We start from the raw sequence: 21,659 nt of genomic DNA on the forward strand, positions 1-21,659 counted from the left end.
GCTTAGTCCGCACGAAGTTTCCACCTTTTCCTAAAGCGTTTATATAACCGCTTTGTGGTAGATTAAAGACATTTTTCCCCGACGTTTTCGCCAAACTTCTAACAAATGAATAATTCATCAGCTTGCTAAATACTGTAATAATTTACAAGTAAGCTTTCAACTTTGAACAGACTGATTGGACGTATTCAGATGTAGATTAATACCAAATTAGTACTAGTAAGAGACCACCCGAGTTAATTACCATGGCAAGGGAAGTCTCAAAGGTCGCCGACCGGAGAATTAAGTCCCATTTGTGTCCACATTGCTCCGGGGAACTTGGAGACGGATGGTGGGGGTAGGATTGTCAACAATAAAGGCATAAAGAAGAAGAAGAATTACAGTAAAGAAAAAAAAATATTTGTTGATCCAACGGCATTGACAGGGGTCATTTTAGGCAGTCGAAGATGCCGACAGAAGCTTACGGTAAGAAAGGAGCATCATTTGTGGCGTTCCACTATCTTAACCTACTTCTGCGAATAATAGACAGAGAAGACTCTTAGTAACTAGTTATTATGAAACCTAGTCGTAAGCCAGCTGTATTCATTATTCAATACTTATATTTGTACAACGCCCTTGAGGTGATTTTTCACGAAAAAGGCGCAAAAAATCAAGATAAATTATATATCCTGGCACAGGTTTTTCGATCTAGGAGTAATAAAACATATTCGGTACTATTCACACTGAACGACAAATACTCACTTATTATTCTAACATTAAAGTAGAGCATATATATTAAGTAGAGCATAATTATCGTTTCATACCTTCACCGTTGGGTAATTTTGACTCGAATCTGACATAAACCCGACTAAAAAAGGCACATCATTTGCTACAAGTTCACTCATAGGAGATCTCATGCACTTTTTATACTCCGAAAGCGACGATTTCTGCCTATTAATTCTCGGGCCTCGATTCTTGACGAAGTCATTCCACTCGAACAGCGACTGGTTTAACCCAATTGTTGTTTGAGTGGAATGACTTTTGACGTTTGACGTATGTAGGTGTGTCCTTCGACGAGACTCAAAAATAAGAACGTCGACCAATTTTGTACTTTCGACGACGATTACGATTAGCCTGGATTGGAGAAGCGATACCCAGAACGCGCAATCAGAGCGATTTAACTGCTTAACGATTCTGCATTGAATATCGACATTTTTAACGTCGCTTACAGACAGCTCAGCAACCATCTTGTGACGCATGTCACAAAATAGTGAAACTGCCCCCATGATCTTTTTACACCTTGTTTATAACCACGAACTTATTTAATTTATTACAACCGACCGGTTTCGCTAAACACAAGCATCATCGGGGTACAAATTAAAATAATCAAAAATACATTGTGTGTGCTTATACAGGGTGTCCGGAAACTCGTAGTACAAGCGGGAAACTGGTGAATCTACATCACATTTGGAGTCGATTTTGTAGTATATATTTTTTTTTATTTGAGCTTTCGTTATCGAGTAAATCGAGTTTGAAGTTGATTTTTTTTTTTTTTTTATCAAATTCTTATAAATTATTACTGAAGATCAAAGTACCCAACTAATTAAAACTATTTGAAAGTAAAACAAATGAAGAAACTCGGATTTGTAGCATTATTTTGAAATCACCCTTCATTTAATCCGGTGTAATCATAAAATATTTCTGCTCTGCAGGGTTAAAACATCTGTTATTCAACCCTAAACACCAGAAAAAACTTTAACCCTAAAATAGCCGAAAAATATTTTTTTTTGGTTTTTTTTTTTTTTTGAAAATGCTCAAATCAAAAAACTTTATGTTTTTTTGGGTTCCCCATGTGGTGTAGATTCTCCAGTTTCCCGCTTGTACTACGAGTTTCCGGACACCGTGTATATACAGATAATTTGCGTAAAAATAAAACATGAAATAGTGAGAGCATAAAATTAAAAAAAAAATACATAGTAACAGAGAGGAAGAGACAGATAATCTGTACATAATGGGTTATTTCAAAAGAGACAAAGCATCAACTAATGTGATTAAGTTATATTTTGTTTCACTCAGTATGTATATGTAAGCACGGTTCCATGATAACTCAACACAGTGACAATTCAACACACTTTTAAAAAGTGATATAAAGTCATTAGAACCGATGAAATTTTTTTTAACCTAACGTAACCTAACCTACTTAACCCAGTTAATAAAGTTTTTTGTTTCATCACTTTCCATGACTTTATATTACTTTTTAAAGATGTGATGAATTATCATTGTGATGATTTATCCGGTCACCGTAAGCACAGATATTATATTCGAACGACACCATTTACAGCCTGTTAAATTCCTACATAAGACTAACAAAATGACATAAATATAAAAGGTAAATCTTTGGATATAATCTTATAAGCACTTAAAGCAGGTTGTTTGGTCCAAGATCACACAGAAATACATTGAATCCTGAATCCGAGTTCAATGGAAGTCATGACGTTACACGTTACATAGTCAGGGTGACAGAACACAAAGGTTGAGTATCGCATGAACATGAAGATGAACAAGGGACAAACGGGAGACTGCATTAATCAAGATGAAACTTCAAAGCGCCGGGGAACAGGAGACAGGAGGAGATGGGAGAGGGGCATAGAGAAAAGGGAGAGTGGATGCTGTACGAGTGCGGAGTTGGTATTCTGTCTTTGTTGCCAATTGCGGTTTTATCAATTGGACTCCTGTTTGCGTGTGCTGGGATGTAAGTAAGGAGGCATCATTATTTTTAACAGATACACAAACAGGAAGACTTTTATTGCGAAGGGTCATTTTTTAAGAGCAGGGATCGGGAAACTGAGTTAAATGGGCAAAAGTAGTTATGGATAAACTAACAAAAAAGGGGAAAAAATAAATATTTGGAGGACAAACGACTGCTTGGCTTTTATCATACAACACTTAAATTTGGATTTGATTTCTGCCTCTAAAATCGTGAAAAATTGAATTCTTTAGTGGCCTATATTTTATAATTTGAAACACAAATAAATATTATTCATGTTGGTCAAATTTTTGGTCTCAAATCCAAATCTAAAATTTGTATGAAAAATGTCGCGCAGCCGTTCCAGATGCGTGGCAGATTACTTAAGACATAATTTGTACGGAAAAACTTTTTTTACTTACATAATTATACTGTCATTTGATTATTTTTTGTCACTCCCTATTTTTTCGGCTTTTAATGATTTTGAGCTTCGATTGTTTTGTGTAATAAAATATCGTACCCATACATCATCGATACTAAACTATATTGATAGCATAAATACGCAACCATTTTAATAGTAAGTGGTTAGTTTTACATATTTTGTAGGGGACATACAAAAATACATAAAAATATACATATCATGCTAGGGAAATTCATAAAGCGGATCAAATGGGACGAGGCAAAAATATTTTGTGACAATAATATTCTAATTCAATAATATACGTGAAATAGGCTTAAATATTTTTATTTTAATACAACGGGTATTGGGAATACGTATTCAATTGGAGCATAGACTCTCAATTCTAAAGACCTTCCATGAATTGAAGTAGATTTTGCTACATTAGCCAAATAGAAAAGGTTTATTTGCGTCGCAAAGTTTGCTAAAAATAGTTTTTCATAATATATAATCCTTAAAAGTTTCTGGCGACGCGACATCTCGATCCGAATAATCCAAAAGCAATCTGCTCAGTGGTTTATTAGCCTCCGGACAAAATTTGGCCGTGTTTTGTGACCTTCAATACTGTGAAAACATTTCTAGTATTAATAATACTTCCACGAGGAATTCTTTGTCATCTTGGCACCGTCTCAAGAGGAGTATTTTTCCACAGATGAGCGGAGACTTTCACGGTCGCCGGACCAAACGGCGTCGATGGTATAAAGGCCCGCATACCGCTGATAGCTCCGTTGTAACCTCCCTCCCTTTTTCTCATAAACGACACGTGTAAAAGAAAGAGAGATTAGAACAGAGTTCCCAGAAGCAGAGAAAGATATTTTATGGCAACCGAAATGTTCTAGTATTCCATTATCACGTAATTCAGCGAAAAATTCCTAAAATAATGGCAATTCTCGTAAACATAAATATTTTTGTCTCCAGCAATCTGAGAAATTGCAAATGGGTTTTGGGAGAGATCCAGCTTTCCTCGGACCCACAAATGCCGACATACTTTGTTCACTATTCACAAGAAATACTGACAAATAATCACTTAGCCGTTGTTTACTGTGAAAACATGACGAATAGAACAAAAGGAGTGTGATGGATTGAGAAGAGCGTCCCTGGCATAAATTGACCTTTATAGCGGGCAATTGCGAATAATAATACATAATATTCATTCCTAGAGAGGGAGAAATTAATCAAATGAATAATATTGTTATAATTCTCATTTACATGAAGTCAAATAGAACCCAATAATGCTTTTGTCCGGCTAATACACTGCAATTTTCATTCAAAGGTTATTGAAAAGGTTGAAAATAAATTTCTTTACTTTGTGTACCAACATGAAAAATAAATTTGTAAGTAACCGTAGAAGGCTTTTTTGTGACCATGTTTTGTTGAATAAACCCGAATGGCACATAATAAATAGATTGGAATGACTTCCATTGATAAATCTTAGAATACAAATGCGTCATACAAGGCAACAATTTTTTTTATTAAAAAGTGTTCTAAGAATACCAGAATATATTATTATGTATTTTGACATTCTAAGATTATTTATTATTTATGTATTGGTGGCTAATTTTGAAAATGTTTTAGAATTGCGGAAAAATATACATAAAAAAGTTTTAATTTTGAATATAATGTGTGAAAACTTCAATAATTCTTCCTGGGGCCGACTATTCCCCGAATACTTCTTTCATTTACTTGCACGTAGTATGAACACAGTCTCCCGACATATTTTCTCTGTTCAGCCACTCTACATTTCAAAATCATCTAGTGCATAGTTCGTCGGAGAGCAAGGAATTAATCCTAAATAACTTCATTTGTTAAATCTAGTTAGGAATACGTACTAATTATTTATGTAGGTACCTATAACACTCTATTTCTGTGTAAGACTTAGGGCAGACTTCTGTATCTGACTTAAGGTAATAAAGTTTGACTGAGATAAACATAAGAAAACTGTCAGTCAAAGATCTATATTTGAACTTTGAAGAAGGGTGTGAGATTCCTCGAACGGCGCTTACGAGGCAAAAGTAACAAGTCTTTTGTGACTTGCTTTTTACTACTGCAAAAGCTCAAAGTGGGAGATAAACTTCCCACCTTCCCCAGTAGACAGCTATCACAAACGAGAAAGCAATAGGGATATAAAGGTTATCCACTGAAAATGTAAATAATGTTGTGCAAATGTTTCCTGGAATTCCCATTCATACACTGGATAGATCACAGCATTTGATATGCCGTTCCTTAGTACCCCTTCTACCCTATACAAAACGGGTATGCAAATATGCAGAACTTATCTCGTGCCTTGCCTATAAGCCCAACACACGTAGTGGGTGTTATTGCTCTTACATACGAAAGGCGGGATTACAGAATGGAGAAGATGCTTCACTAATTCTTCTATAAGTACACTTTCAGTGTAGGGCGGTTACCCACCGAATAGTTGATGGCAATTATTAATGAGAGTACTGTTAACAAACGTGGAGTCTAACCTAGAACGTTGTGACAAAAAAAATGCCAGCAAACAAAAGAACAATCTGGTTGCGAAAGACAAGCGGATTAAGAGTCAGGGTATCTAGCACGGTTAATCAATAATGTTGGAAACTTGTCATCGTTTCCGAGTATGACTGCAGATCGCCAAAGAACAAACAACAGCTCACAAAGACTAAGTGTTTTTAATTTATTCGACGTGAACTTTGTACGTTACTGATCTGCGATCGTGCTAGATATAATAACTAAGTTAAATGTACTACTTTACCGTCACAATATTTAAATTAAGTGGGATTATATTGGGCAAATTGAACGGATTGGAATTTCAATATCATCGAACATCGGTTTCGAACTTGTGAGATCCGATGACTTATCCGCTCGATCGATTTTTGGCATATTATGGAAATTTTGCACAAATATCTCGAGCGATCGTTTAGCATAATTCGCCAAATTTGTAGAACCTAAAAATATGGGATAAACGGTATAATCTAATGCTACGTATACATTTGCGAGCCGAACTGACAGAAATGAACCTCAACTTATGAGAAAGAAACGAAGCAACCGCAAGTGGCGCGAAACACCACGGTGGTAAGGTTCGCGTTTCGGTTCGTAAATGTATACGTACCCTAAGTGGATTCAACCGCAGTAAGCTTATGTTACCAAGTTAACATTTTGAGGAATGATATTAATTAAATCGAACGGGAAAATCGAAAACCGAACATCGACAGCTCGAGTGGCTAAACACACATTTGAGGGAGGTTTATGTTATACTAGCTATTCCCCGCCACGCGTTGCTGTGGATCAGTCTGTCTGTGCAGGTGGAGAAAAATAGCGCCATATTAGATTAAGAATGTGAAAATAAATATAATTATTTCTAAAACTTGAGCTATAACACTACACATTCAAAAAGCTCAAAACTGGGAGGAAACCCTGGGAGCTTTATTGAAATGTTCAAGCTTTATAGTAAAGTTTTACTTGTAAAGTTAGTAGGTACACGTTTATTTTCCTCACTTGAAAATTTGTAGAACTATAGGGGGATTTAGCTTTAAATAGGTACACTTAAATTGAGTGTTTTTTTTTTAGCGAATAACCGTTTCGTTTTTAGCAGGTAATTTGACCCTTCTTTCCATCATGACCAAAAATTTCCACCCTGTATAAATTGATGTTGCTTCACACCCCCGGGGCCGTACATTTTCTTCACAGCAAACCCAAAGATGACGCAGGATCTGAGGGAAAGTATTTTCCTTAGTCCCTTTTCGTGGAGTTTGTATAAAAATAAAGGTGACCGGGTATCTCATTAAAACTACAGTTCAACACACATACAAAAAGTGATATAAAGTCATGAAATAAAAATAGGTTAAACAGGTTACATAGGTAACTATTTAACCTAGTTTTTGTTTCATCACTTTTAATGACTTTATATCTTTTATTTATTTTGGTACAGTATTTTACATTTCTTAGTAAAATTTAGTAATGTTAGCCTCACTGGGTGGCTTACCCACCCGTGCTGAGGCCTATCACTTTTTAAAGGTGTGTTTAATTGTCATTTCGATGAAATATCATGGAACTAATAATAAAATAATCTCCTGGGGTGGCAGTTTATTTATTAACTATTTTTTATTTTAACATTTGTTTACAGATTATTATTATTCAATAATACACGGATAAAAATGAGTATTACTAATATATTAAGAATCTCTTCGAATTATTGGTAATCCGGTTAAAAACGGGATTGCAGGCCTCTAACGAATGAATTTATAGGTTTCTATAAACTTTTATTATATTTCAAATACTTTATCACCATATAGAAACACGTGTTCCATATATTCGAAATGTACTAAATGAAATAAAGGAAAACTGGTTATTCATTCGGTAAATCTGCAATCCACTTTTTTACTAAATTGCCAATTATTTGAAAAAATTCTTAATAAATTATCAATACTCTTATTTCTCCGTGTAACACCAACGTAATATACAAGGTTTTCCAACAAGAGGTGTTATTTTGAATAGCCCGCACTGAAAGAAATGTTTAGGTACGATTTACCAAATTTTCAGTAATTATCTACTAAACAGTTTAGTTGCTGTGGTGACTGCCGAACTTTTAGCTACTGTTTGCTAAACAGCAGTTTATTTATGACAGCTTAGCGATTCAGATATTCTAGCTAAACTAATCGGTTGAGACAGCTTTCTGTGTTTAGTTGTGTTACCTAAACTGTATTTATGACAGCTTAACGATTAAGATATTCTAGCTAAACTAATCGGTTGAGACAGCTTTGTGTTTAGTTGTGTTACCTAAACTGTATTTATGACAGCTTAACAATTCAGATATTCTAGCTAAACTAATCGGTTGAGACAGCTTTGTGTTTAGTTGTGTTACCTAAACTGTATTTATGACAGCTTAACGATTCAGGTATTCTAGCTAAACTAATCGGCTGAGACAGCTTTGTGTTTAGTTGTGTTACCTAAACTAAAAATTATATACCTAAACCATTTTGTAGTGTTCGGTTAGAAAAACTGAACTGTTTAGATGTAGTAACCTTATTATTTAGTTAATATTACAAAATGGTTAGGTTGATTAACTAAACTTCGGTTGGAATAGCCCTACCGATATAGGTGTTTTAGCTCTCTACTGCTAGCTAGCTTTAGGTACTGTAGCTTAGCTTTTTGGTTAGATTATCTAAATTAAATAGGAAGTGCAGCTTTGCAGTTTAGCTGAAAACAATACAGGGTGTAAATGTTACCACCATCAACTCGAAGGATTATACCCATAATTCAGAATCATGGGTTAAATACTTTGAGTTGCAGGTAGTTTATTACAACCCTTTTGAGAGATGAAACCTAAATAAATAAATATTATGTTTTGTAAGACTAGAAAGTACTTATTAAAAACCTCATTCATATAAAAGTTATTTTGTTAAGAATCGTCTCTCAAAATATTGTTTCCAGCTACCAGCAAAGCCTCAAAAAAGAAAACACGTTTGATCATACACACATTTATATTATCATTTTTTATTATAATTTTTTTTTAAATATAGTAAAAGATGTTTGTGTCCTGATTTGGCAAATTCTTTTCGGCGCTGCCTGTATGTTTCTAGTAATTTACCTTTAGCAGCAATTTTTTGGGTAGGCCCAAAACACACATATGGGGTGAAATATACAGCTGCGCTTTCTTTATTAAAGACTTTGGTGATTTGAAAAGCAAATTCATAAAATCTCTTGCTTGTAATGGATCTATCTGGATTACCCTGCAATTCCTTACTTATAATAGTACTGCACAGTCTGGCAGAATTGTCCAACAGACCCTTTGACTCAAACTGCATTAAAAGTGCTTGCCGTTCATTGATTGATAGGAGATGATTGCGTAAGTCCTGGAAAACAAAATTAAATTGCATATTGATTACATAACTAATAACCACTTCTATAATCATCATAATATCAGTCACAGGATGGCTTTTCTACGCTGCCACTACTAAAATACATATATCGGAATGTATAAAACAATTAACCTAAGTTACTTAGGTATCTGAAACTTACTAAAATTATTTAACTTACATTCGAAATTTGCTCTTCAAAAGCTTCTTGCGTTATTCTTTGTGATTTGTTTTTATTTTCCAACAAGGAAATGTCATTTACAAGGAAGTCATCGTGTTGATAATATATGGGCGTTGTTTGTTTGGAAGTTGAAGGTATATCTTCAATCTGAAAAAAAAAGCGGGTATGTACACAAAGGGGAAAGAAAGGGTGAAGAGGTCAAGCTTTGTTTTTATCCCTTTGGAATTGCTTGACCCCCCCGGCAGTCGATTTATTCATTAATTACAGGAATTATTATTTTAAATACTATTATTTTTGTATCAAAATCGCGTCCGGTACAACTATTTCCAAATGGTTAGCCAAAAAAGGCCTAGGTAAACAATATGTCATCATTACTGCTTTTAAAAACTTACACTTATGACAGGTGGATTAATAACATCCTTGAGCGCATTAATGTGTGCTGTAGGCAGTGCCCGGTGCCCTACAGTCGGAATCAATTCTTTAATATCATCTTGAGATATTATCAGGAGTGGCTTGAGTCTGAAATAAAGAAAAAAAACGACGAGATAATACAAAAAATTTCAAAACAAGAAAATAAAAATTTATTTTTCAAAGGAATGAAAATTATTCATTAAAAAAATGTATATTTATACAACAGCAGATACCGAACACCCTGTATCATGAATCAAGCGGAGATAAAATAGTTTTAATAATGAAATTATTTCATTTATATGAAAATTTCAAATGTAAACATTAACAATGGGTGGTAAACCCTGTATTTAAAAAAAAATATCCGTCCCAAAAAAAAAACAACAGAATTCAATGTTCAAAATGTTATGTCCGAATCAATAATTTGCAATACACATTTATTAAAATATAATATATACGATTTCAAAGCTAGTTTGGTTGGTTCTAGTTTCTGGCTAGGGTAAAATTGTAACTTAGAAAATACTACAGTTTCAAACAACATTCGTTCAAGACAAAATAATACTGGCGGAAACAAACAAAGAAATAAAGGCGCCCTTGAGTTGATTTTGTACAAAAACGGCGCTATACAAGTGATCCAATTATTATTTTTTTTTATATACCACTCTCTGTAACTTGTGTCATGACTCCTGACACAATCTTGGTTGTAGCGTCAACACGCACTCTTCAAACTAGGTACATAATAAATACAAATCTTCTAAATCTATTGCGTAGGTACTTGAGTCATGGAATAATGAAGGTGCCAGTTTCTAAATCAAATAGAATGGATATTATCATAATATATAATATCATAGTTCCATGATCTAAATTCCAAATCAATAAAAAAATGAAAAAAGAAAACTCACCTTTAAATGTTTCTATGTAAGCCTCCAGATTCCAAGAAATTAAATAATCCTCCACGGTTTTGTCTGCCATTATCACTAGGAACTAGGAACAGCGGTTAACATAAATTCAATTCAATTCAAAAATAAATTCGCAACGCGCGCAACGAACGTCAATTCACGTATGGTGCGAACTGTGGCGATCTGATAACTGCGTCGTAAATGAACACCTGCGCGATAAACAGATCTACCAAAGTTCGGGAGATTTTAACTAAAGTTTTGTTGCACTTTGCCTAAGTTTGTGCAAAGCAACTAATTGTTATGTAAAAATACCAAATTTAGATATTCCAACCTCAGTTTTGCTATATGAACAAAACATTTAACCAAACTAGATGTTTAGTTAAATTTAGCTAAATACTTTGGGAAGTAACACATAAACTTAAGTTACTAAAGTGAAATAGGTTTAGTAAATTACTTTAGCTTGATTAACCAAACCGATTATTTTGTTTAGGTAAGTATGCTTTTAGTGTGCTATTATTAAAGTTTAGTTGTATTAGCTCAAGCACATTTTACTAAACAACGACGGTATCTGCACATAAAGTATTTTAGGTAAAGTAGCTGAACTTTAGGCGATGGTTACACAACTTCAATTAGCTTAACACTTTAGCTAACTCATTTTTTTCAGTGCGCTATTTCGGTAGATGTTACTTTTGAAGCTGTCATTTTTTAACATTTGACAAGTAGAAACTACGCCATTAATAAAAATGGAACGATACACGCTTCAACAACGCATTGAAATTATTAAAATTCACTTGAGTGAATCAAATGCAAATCATCTTGAGTGATGAGGCCCATTTCCATTGAGATTAGAAGAAATAAAATCAGAAGAAAACATAAAAACATTTAAAATTAAATTAAGAAAATATGTGATTGATTTATTTTAAATATGTTACCATAATTATACGTATATGTATATAAGGATTGTATTAGGACATAGATAACTATGTACCTACTTAAAATACCACAATAAATAAATAAATAAATAAATTTCCACCTCGGTGGCTTCGTCAACAAGCAAAATTGTCGCATCGGGGGCTCGGAAAACCCAAGAGTTATTGTTGAAAAGCCTCTCTATCCTCAAAGTGTGACTGTTTGGTGCGGTTTATGGTCCGGCGGAGTCATTGGACCTTACTTTTTCGAAAATGAGGCTGGAGCAACAGTTAAGGTGAATGGATTGCGCTATCGAGAGATTATTAATAATTTTTTATGGCCGGAATTGGATGGATTGATCTGGACAACGTTTAATTTCAACAAGACGGCGATACGTGCCACACAAGCAACGAAACCATTGATATTTTACGATTGAATATCAAAATAACACTTCTTATTGGAAAACCCTGTAAATAACACTTCTTATTGGAAAACCCTGTATATAACAAGTACTGAGAAACAACAGAAATTGAACAAGGGAATGGTATGAACCTACAACTGAATAAAGCAACGACAAATTGCATCAAAAATTATATCAGATTAGGAAGATAATTTCTGAAAGAAGAGAGATGGAATACGTTAATGATTTAAGAAATATCAGTTTTTCAATTTATATTGTAGATTATGGTAAGTATGACAGTATCACACCATCTTCCACAGAACATTAAACCTTTTAAAAAAACCTCCTTAGAATGAAAACTGTAATATTTTCACACTATTTAATTAAGTTGAGGGTATATGTTTAAAAAATGAAGGCGTGAAACTGAGTCACTTTGAAGGAGGGAGGAAACGTCATTCCACGGACTGGCTGAGACGTAAAAATGGCCCTTCACAACACTAAGTTGATAGCATTATTTATTAAATCTAACAATGTTCATGTTCATTCAATACACAGCATCTTAGATATATTTGAAAGAAATCCGGAAGTACGTGGGTGTACGAGAGTCGCCCGGGCGGTCGGGAGATTCGATCTCCATAGAAAGGTTTGAGTGAATGGAGTCGGGTTGTGAATCGAGCCATATAAGGCCGGGGACCAGATAAATACAACATACTTCTTCATACTTTTACCTCCTCCGGCTATTTGGCTGGAACGAGTACCCAATACTGGCGAGCAGGTACCTACACCTGCCTACGGAGTTCATGAAAGCGAACCCAGCGTAGTAAATATTCGAATCCCATGAGTACCTACAAGATAGAAACAAATTAGAAGGGCCGTGCACCATTATTATTACGAAATCGCACGCACATAAGTGTCACCAACATCAAATCGCATCAACGACACGTCTTTGTTTCTACCCTCACACAAAACGAAAAAAATTGTTTAACTTTCATAGTGCAATTTATTCGTAGCTCTTCGACAGTCGGTACGCTTCCATGCCATATCTCGCATTGTTTCTATTGTCTATTGTAGCAACCTGCCAATGGTGATTTTGAATATTTTGAAATGCTACTCGAGACTGGAATACTTAACTTAGGTATCTTAAAGAAATAGAATTGAGTAAAATTCATCATCACCATCTCACCTCCCACCTATGGCGACACATGAAATTTCCACATGTGTTTCTGTCCAATTGATTGCAACTAGTTTTAGCTCGAAACATGAGCTAAATGGCTATGAAAAATTCATGTACCTAACTCTAAAAACACAGGACGCTTAATTATTAAAGAACTGGGTAGCCACCAAAAATAAAACATTACCTTTACAAAGTGTAAACCAGGATTTGCCAAAGTCATCATTAAATAATTTGCGTGATCTTATTAGGAGTCAAAAAGCTCGCAGCATCTTTCCTAGGTAATAACAACTCCAAAGGAGTCATTTTCGCTACTAAAAACAGGACCTTCGAGGAAAGAATTATGGTTGATTTTGTTTGCTTGAATAGCAAATCCACAAAAACGCGTACTGATGATACAAGATGTTTACGTTTTCACTGTTCTACACTGAGCGCACATTGATAAAACCATATCATAACAGATTGAGAAGAAGAAACAATATCTAAAACGGGAATATTATGATCATTTTTATAAGAGGGTTGAGGTTTACTCATAACATTTCATGAATTTAAATACAGGGTGCCCACGATAGATCGTATTCCTGGTGAAATATCAGTATCAACAATTGAAACGTTTATTGAAATGGCTTTAGCAGTGTTTAGTGATCAGATTAGAATAACCAATGTTCTCACAACCTTCCTCTATACTCTCTCCCTTTCTACTCCTGAAGAATATTGCCTCATAGCTTTCCTTTAAGTTGCATGACTTAATAATGACAGAGTTTTAACCACAGGCTGTTAAACTATGTACCTACACAGTTTCCAATGCATAAAACAAAAATGTGAACGAATCGTTTCAAAATCCGTTTTGATTTCTAAATGAACCATAAAATATTCAAGTCGGGTATTGGACGAGCGTACTATTCTACTCGTAAATATTATAAGAAGGTGAAATAATGTAAAGTAAGGAGTGTGTGCAAAAACCAAGTTGGTGGCATTTCATCATATCTGTCTAACCCGCGGAGAAATGGCGTGATGATTAGTTAGTTAGGGGAGTTGAGCTAAATTAATATGTAGTTGTAATGGCTGACAGGTGAATTCGGCAAAGGTCGATAGCTACCTACTCAATAATCAATTCTTAATCAAAGAAAGCGCCGCTACACGAAGAAAGGTACCTACGATTCAATTATTTAGAGCGGTTGCTTGGAAATAAAAATAACAATGATGCCACCGACATATGAAAGCCGGCGAGAAGAATAAAGAGATTTAAACGAGTTGCTTCATCAGAATGCCTTAAACATCGTTCTCCGATTTCCACATTGGCAGCTGCATACATTTTTTAACATAAATTAACAAAGATATTTTCCGAGACGACTGTACTCGGTGTACAGTAGCTCATGAACGACGTGGCTCGCACGTGTTCCGGTGATAAATAAACACATATACTCGTATACCCCGCGGTGCATCCACTGCATCCTGCATGCATCCTGGTGCATCATCGAACACGCGAGATCGTAATAATAACCATACTGATCGTTGATCATACTGGTGTGTTCGTAAATGCAATGCAACACGCAGTGGACGTGCTCGGATGGTACAAACAGGAGCCCAAAAGATGCGAGGAGATACAAGAAGATGGTATAAGAGATACAATACGATGGGATGTAAGAATGTGGGATACGAGCGCTGTGACAGATGGGCCGTGGTTAGATGTTAAATTAACGACGACTTTCTCACGTTTTGGGCGTGCCTAATTGCCACAAAATTTAATTGGTTGTAAATCGTAGCTGTTAAAGCTTACATAGGAAGGTAAAAATAAAAATAAAAAGTAGTTAGATTTACTCTACGCAAGCCTACGTCAGACAGCTGTAATAATGGACACAACTTGGGATTTAAGAACAAAAGGAATATCTATACTATATTGTTGTTATTATACAGATCTGGTGTCGAAGTAGATACAGTGCCCTTCATACGATACGGATGTACCACTCCAGCCAGGAGCACTCCTGTCCCAGCGGGATCGGTACACCAGGGACAGTGATTTCTTACGACTTAAAACAAGTGATCTAAGGATAGGAAGGATGTTGGAGTTCAATCGACCGGTATACATGGTAACCTAATAAGCCAAGAATGGAATTTAGGATGGGCAGGAATAAAGGAATTGATTGAGCATCGTTTTTTTCCCTTTGTCCTTCTTCTTTTCGCCCTTCTTTTCTCTACTTGGGTCTTTGGGTCTCAGAATTTTCAGAATTGAAAGCTATAAATCATATCGGGTATGCTACACAAATCATATAAATACTAGTATTTAACTGAAATAAAGATAATAAGAATAAAATATTGGTATAAATTACACTATTTGTGTAATTTTATGATCCATTTAGAGGTACCAAATGCCAAAATACGAAATAGTGGTTTAATAAAGACTGGTGCAAATAATCACCATTGTAAATAATTACCATCAAGACATAGAAGGTTGAAGGAACTAAAGTGCAGTCCAGAAAAGTAGGTCTGAGATTAAACTTTGAAAAAAAAAACGGATTTCGTCAATCTACACCTTCGGGCCCTAAAACCCCTATACCCCAGACAGATTAAATTTGATCATTTTAAAATTTGGAAATGTTTGATCAATTTCACCAGAAGTAAGCCGAATTTTAGCTAACTTCGGATTCACCGACATGCCCACAACACACTAGTATCGTTATCGTTATTATCGTGGAAATAAGAGATATCGAATATAATTCTAAATCTTTCATTCCGTTGGATGAGCTTGTCATAAAAACATCAACATAACATTCCAATGAGGAGATAAGGCCAACGGAACGGAGGCATTTCTTCTAATCTTCTTTAAAAAAAACTTGTAAGAGCCTGATCTGATAAATATATAACTGTCTCTAGTGGGTTTACTGAGGATGGCTTCTGTATTGATTTGTATGTCAACGTAGCTGTCAACAAAGTAAACAATGTTGTTAAAAGAGGCGATATGTGAGAACCGGACACGTCAAAACTTTCCTATCAGTTCACTGAAATAACATACGGGATATTTTACTCATTTGTGTCAGCAGAGATATAAATACCGTTTAAAAATAAAGTGAGCATTGTATTCAATCTTTATTTGAAACGGGCGTTTAATGTATTCTACAAAAGCACTTGTTTTCTAGTTAATAATTTCCTATTTTCGTGGTTAGCAATCACTTCTGAAGAGCCCAAATATAATAATTGAAATATTTGTCGCCACCTACTGGTTTGCCGTCTATCGGTTCTCACAATGCATTGATAATGCTAGAAAGTTCGTTCATACAGGGTGCAGCAAAACAGACAGTGCAGTTTTGGAGGGCCGGTATATTGGTCTCATTGTCGGAAGGGTCGTGCCGTTTTCAGTCGTTACCATGGTTTGGTCCGGACAACACCGGGGCTTCGCCGTCCGCACGTTTCTTGAAAATTGCCGTTCTTTCGACGCCACCCAGCGGGCCTTCCGGCTGCAACTTGCGACTTCTTCCTGTGGTGCACCTTAAGTAAAATGTTTTTAAACATCGGCCACCTTGGAAGAACTCAAGGATCGAATTCGGGAGTAAATCGCCCCTGTACCCGTCGATATGTGCCAAAATGTGGCAGAAAACTTCAAAAATCGTCTTCATCAATATATCGCTGCAGGGGGCCATCATCTTTCTGATGTCATCTTCAAGTCTTGACGTATAAAACGGCATGATGTACCGAATAAAATAAAATAAACCCCATTTCTGTAAGTTGCGCCGTTCTTTTTAATATCCCTTCTAAACAGCACTGTCAGTGCCGCACCCTGTAGATAGGTTTATATACCACTTTAATAACTTAAGTCACAAATATAGGGTAAAACTAATCGTACTGGAAAACTAAACATAGGTATGAAACACGACTTTCCGAGTACATTTGCAACTCATATCTTTCCAGAGAAAGATTAATTAGATAAATCTAAATATTACTTTAAGTTGATTTTGCTATGAGTATCGACTATACCTCTGTGGATGGGTTGTTTTAAAAAATTTTAACAATTCATCAAATTTCCATGTTGATTTTAAAGTTCTATGAAGGCTCTACAGAACTTGCTGTTATTATATCATTACTGACCAGTTGTTTCGCAGAGTTTGAAAATTGATGAATTGTTCAAATTCTGTGAAACAACCCGTCTTTTATCCGATGCAAGATAATCCTCTCTCTTCTATGTCCCTCAATTCAGTTAACCTCGCAAAATTCTCGCGACGTACAATTTATTTCATTGATAACTCTTGCGCGATATCACATAAAAAATATACACGAATAAATCGAATTTCTCAAAATACCGTTGTTTTTCGAAAGCAGTCATTAAGATCACAATTTCGAATCTCTCACATGACATTTAGTAATTTTTGCACTAATTATAGAAAGAAATTTTTTCTTGTATGCTTGTCAATATGGAAATCTCCGAACTGCAAGTACTGAATTGATTTTATCGTCTTTAATTGGTTTTCTTTCATCAATAAGAACGTACCAGATGAAAACTTTTTGATGGATTCCATTGCCTCAGGCGTCAAAATAACGAATTACTTTCGGAATGAAATTGACAGTTCTCATGGGAAGCAGCGAGATCTACCTAGTTTTTTCAATCGTGTTTTCATTGACAATGAACCTACTTTTTAATATTCTAGATGATACTTTATTTATTTTCAGACAATGATGATAATCATTCTCGCTTACTTTGAACTGTCTGCGTTGATTTAAACCAGTAGACAATGCCAACTTTCTTTGCCTTATCTGAATACAAAATAGTAGAGTTTTTTTTTTATTATTTATTACTATCTCTTAATCTAAAATTGGTCTGTCGAAAGGACTCATTTAAAAATTGGCAGTGAGAATAAGCATTTGGTATCTTTACTCTTAACCCAGAAAGTAACCAGTAGGTTAGGCGGTTATGGTAGTATACAGGATGTCCGGGGTTAAAGAGCTCTAACATTGGGAGGTCGTTCTAAATGTTGGTAGAAGTAAAAAAGATGAAAACTTTTTTCGAAATTCCAATGTGTATTTTTTCATAGAAGAATATTTATTTTTCCATGTAAACAAATCAACGTTTATTTACTTAAAAACCACCTTAAAACATTGTAATTTCGAAAAAAGTTATTCGTTTTTTTAATTGTATTATTATTTATTTAAATAATTTTCGGGAAATCGACAGTTTACATTTAATCAGTTTGTAAATAATTATTATGTAGTAAAATAAAAGCAATTATGGATTTCCTCCTTGTGACTTTACCTCTACTGAGACGGCATATTATGGAATAAGTAAATTAAATTTGTGAGAAAAAATATGAATTAAAAAATTTTTAGAAAACAAATTATATAAAACGAAAAATTTATAAAACAATACATTTACAGCCACGTAGAGAGGTTGTAGATATAAATCAAATCATTATAGAGATATAAACAATAGGGACGTAAACATTATTCACAAACCATCAGAGAAATATTCTTTTAGGGACCTCTTGTATTTGGTAAGTTCGCAACTGAAAATATCAACCTTGGATAATAAGCTATTGTAATTATTGCAGTCTGTTCAGGCAAGAATTCTGCTTAGAGTTCTATTATGTAGAATCACCCCAAAAAGTTAGCGAACTTTACACCCTGGACACCACGTATACAGTTTTTTTTGAAAACTTGTGAAAAATTACTGGGAATTATGGGGCTGGCAGATTACACTATACGCATCATGGCTTGGCATAGAGTCTCAATGGTAATGTATGGCAAGTGGTAAGCTGAAATAGGCCAAGCCACGAGAATATAGCATGGTCTGTCACTGGCTTAACAAGTTTATTCATCTGGCAGAGCTGGACAACCTTAAAAAAACATTTTTAATTTATTTCTTTAAATTGATTCATAATCATTGCAAGACTTACTTGTTGTTTTATTCTAGTTGGTTTTACGCCCAGCTAGGTTTTTTTTATATATATATTTAATATCAGAACATAATATACCCAATAAGCTACTGTCAATATGTACAAAGACTACACATTAATTAGTATAACTTCGACATTATTCGTCAATCTAAAAAACATTTTTACTGTTTAATATCTAGTAACAAACTAAGTAGATAGGGAATGTTTAAACAGATGAGCGTAAAATCAAATCAAATACGTAGGTATTTAGAGATCTACTATCAGTGCAGTCGCTGGCGTCAGTTATATTTAAAATTGGAACAGTTGTAAATACAGGGTGATATAAAATGAAAAAAAAAACGGAAATGAAAATACAATGAAATATAAAAAATACGTGTAATCCAAAAATCCCACAAAGGCAAAGCTTGTGCGTGGGTATTATAGTATATTTTCAACATATGTAATATTTAAAAATTATACATAAAATATTAAGTATTACATAAATTCTTAGTTTTCTAGTAAACATTACATAAAAGGTTAAAGGAGTAACTACTATACGAGAAAAGATAATGACTGTTAAGATTTATAAGAAAATTATATCAAGAGAGTTCACTTTGTTAGTCGGCGTACGTGAAACTGTAATTCGAGATTATAATGTCGAAGTCTGCTTTCGAAAAACTGTGGTATTTCGAGAAATTCGACATGATTATGTTGCTGCTTTCGACAATCGGTCGTATTTCGAGAAAGCCAGAGTACATATGAAGCGTACGTATTGTTTATACTTGCGGGATAATTTTCCAATCGGTGGTCCTCACTTCTCACACGCGCCGCCAAGGGGAAAGTAGAACGAAATTTAGCCCCAAGTAAACAGCGTCAGCCATTGCCGCCTTTAGGTGTAAACATTATTTTATGGCCGCAATCGGCGTCGCTGTGATAATGGTACACGGAAAATAACACACAAGTTTGAATGACGCCGTTTCGATAACTACAACTACTATCGCTTTATTTATAACGTAGATTCTGATTGAGAAGTTTGACTGAGAAAGGTATCGGGAGGCATGAGTCGATGGAAATTTGGTGGAAGGCTTAGTAGTAGCTAGTAGTTAGTAGCCCCGTAGTAAGCGTTCAAAGATAGTTTGAAAGGGAGGGTGACCGGATAAATCATCAAAATGATAATTCATCATATATTTAAAAAGTTATATAAAGTTATAAAGTCATGGAAAGTGATGAAAAAAAAACCTTTATTTTATTTTCCATGACTTTATATATGGGAAGTGATACTTTTTCATCACTTTCCATATATAAAGTCATGGAAAGTGATGAAAAAGTCATGGAAAGTGATGAAACAAAAAGCTTTATTTTATTGATACATGATTTAGAGAGTGGTTTTTTGTGATATTTCACCCTCCATGCTAGGGATGACCCTGTGTAATGGCGGGTGAATTTTACAGTTTGCGGACATAAAATCTATACATTACTATAATTTAAAAAAGAAAAATGATGTATAGCTAGTTCGGGTTGAATTTTTTTTATTAACTGGGTTAAGTAGGTTAGGTTAGGTAAGGTTTAATTTTTTTAAATCTTTTCTAATGACTTTATATCACTTTTTAAAGGTGTTTTGATTTATCATGGAACCGAAAGGGAGATATGTAAATACGAATGTTAGAGGGAGCGCGATTATATTTTTAAAAAAAAAACGATAATAATTAAGCGTAAATGGTGAAAATATTTAATAAAACATGACTCGTTTGAAATAGACCAACAATCTCTCGACAAATGCTTTAGTTAAATGTGAAATTTTTCATGCCTACAACATATTAAATAACAGAACAAAGTGTGTTTTTAATAATTTTCGGAGCTTACTTTGCGTTTTTTTTATCGAAGGAATTTCAAATAATGAACGTTTAGGCATAACAAATGTATAGATATTATGGAAATACGGGGGCTTAAGACGAGGCAATTTGTTTTATAAAGTGGAATTTCGATATAATGCGCGGGATCCGGAAATACGAGGTATGAACGATTGAGAAATGAGAATAATAAGATAAAAAACACAATGAGAACATGGGAAAATTAAATTGAAGAAGAGATGAACAGAAAAAAAACTTTTATACAATTTCTTTTCCCGCAAACGAAGTTCTTTTGATGCATTTGCAAAAGTAGTACACAACAGGAAAGCAATCAATACGTACATATTCTATTGCTATTTAATTTAATTCTCTTTTCAATACAGTATATTTTCAATTTTACTCTCACTTACTTCGCACCCACACTACCAGCGGCTCCTGTCACCTGGTAAAGGAAATTTTAAGCAATAAGAATTTACCCACGCCAATTGCAAGAGGCAAAATCAAAAAAAAAAAATAAAAAAGTAAAACAGTAACTTTTAAATTCATATTATTTAAAATACATTTCCTTCGTTCGGACACACAATACGACGCACGTGAGTCGTTCCCAACTAGCTAAATAAATAATTAAGCAGTCAAAAATACATTAAGAACTCTGTTATTCGTCACCCCAGGTAGTTCGCTACTTTTGATGAATTAGCAGGGGTGCCCGGGTACGCGGGGTGAGGTTTGTTCGGGTGTTGGCGGTGGATTTGTCTGCCCATCTTCTGCGGGCGAGCCGGATCGGGAGACAGGTTGATGGAGGTATTTTGTCCTTTCCAGCAGGATTCTCTTGGAACATCGCACAGTGGGGGATGGATTCATACGTCCGTCACTCCTGGACACACTGCCCCTAACTCCTACCCACTCCCCATATCATTTTCCTTAGCGGAACGTCCTCTGCTTCCTTTCCTAAAAGAAAAACCAC

General features: G+C 34.8%; 1 protein-coding gene and 1 long non-coding RNA gene across 2 annotated transcripts in view; both read right to left on the minus strand.

Annotated features, from left to right (window-relative positions):
* Arl4 (ADP ribosylation factor-like 4) overlaps positions 1 to 21,659 on the minus strand; it is a 168,985-nt gene that overhangs the window by 75,785 nt on the left and 71,541 nt on the right. The window lies entirely within an intron of this gene.
* On the minus strand, positions 8,759 to 11,131 carry LOC149422512 (uncharacterized). Its single transcript, XR_016302423.1, has 4 exons — positions 10,508 to 11,131; positions 9,590 to 9,716; positions 9,198 to 9,344; positions 8,759 to 9,013 (listed from the first exon to the last, which is right to left on the minus strand). It is a non-coding gene; the product is annotated as an uncharacterized LOC149422512 (long non-coding RNA).

This window comes from Hesperophylax consimilis, chromosome 7 (assembly GCF_061612785.1).
Source record: "Hesperophylax consimilis isolate HC1 chromosome 7, BYU_Hcon_1.0, whole genome shotgun sequence".
In the NCBI taxonomy this organism is placed as follows: Eukaryota; Metazoa; Arthropoda; class Insecta; order Trichoptera; family Limnephilidae; genus Hesperophylax; species Hesperophylax consimilis.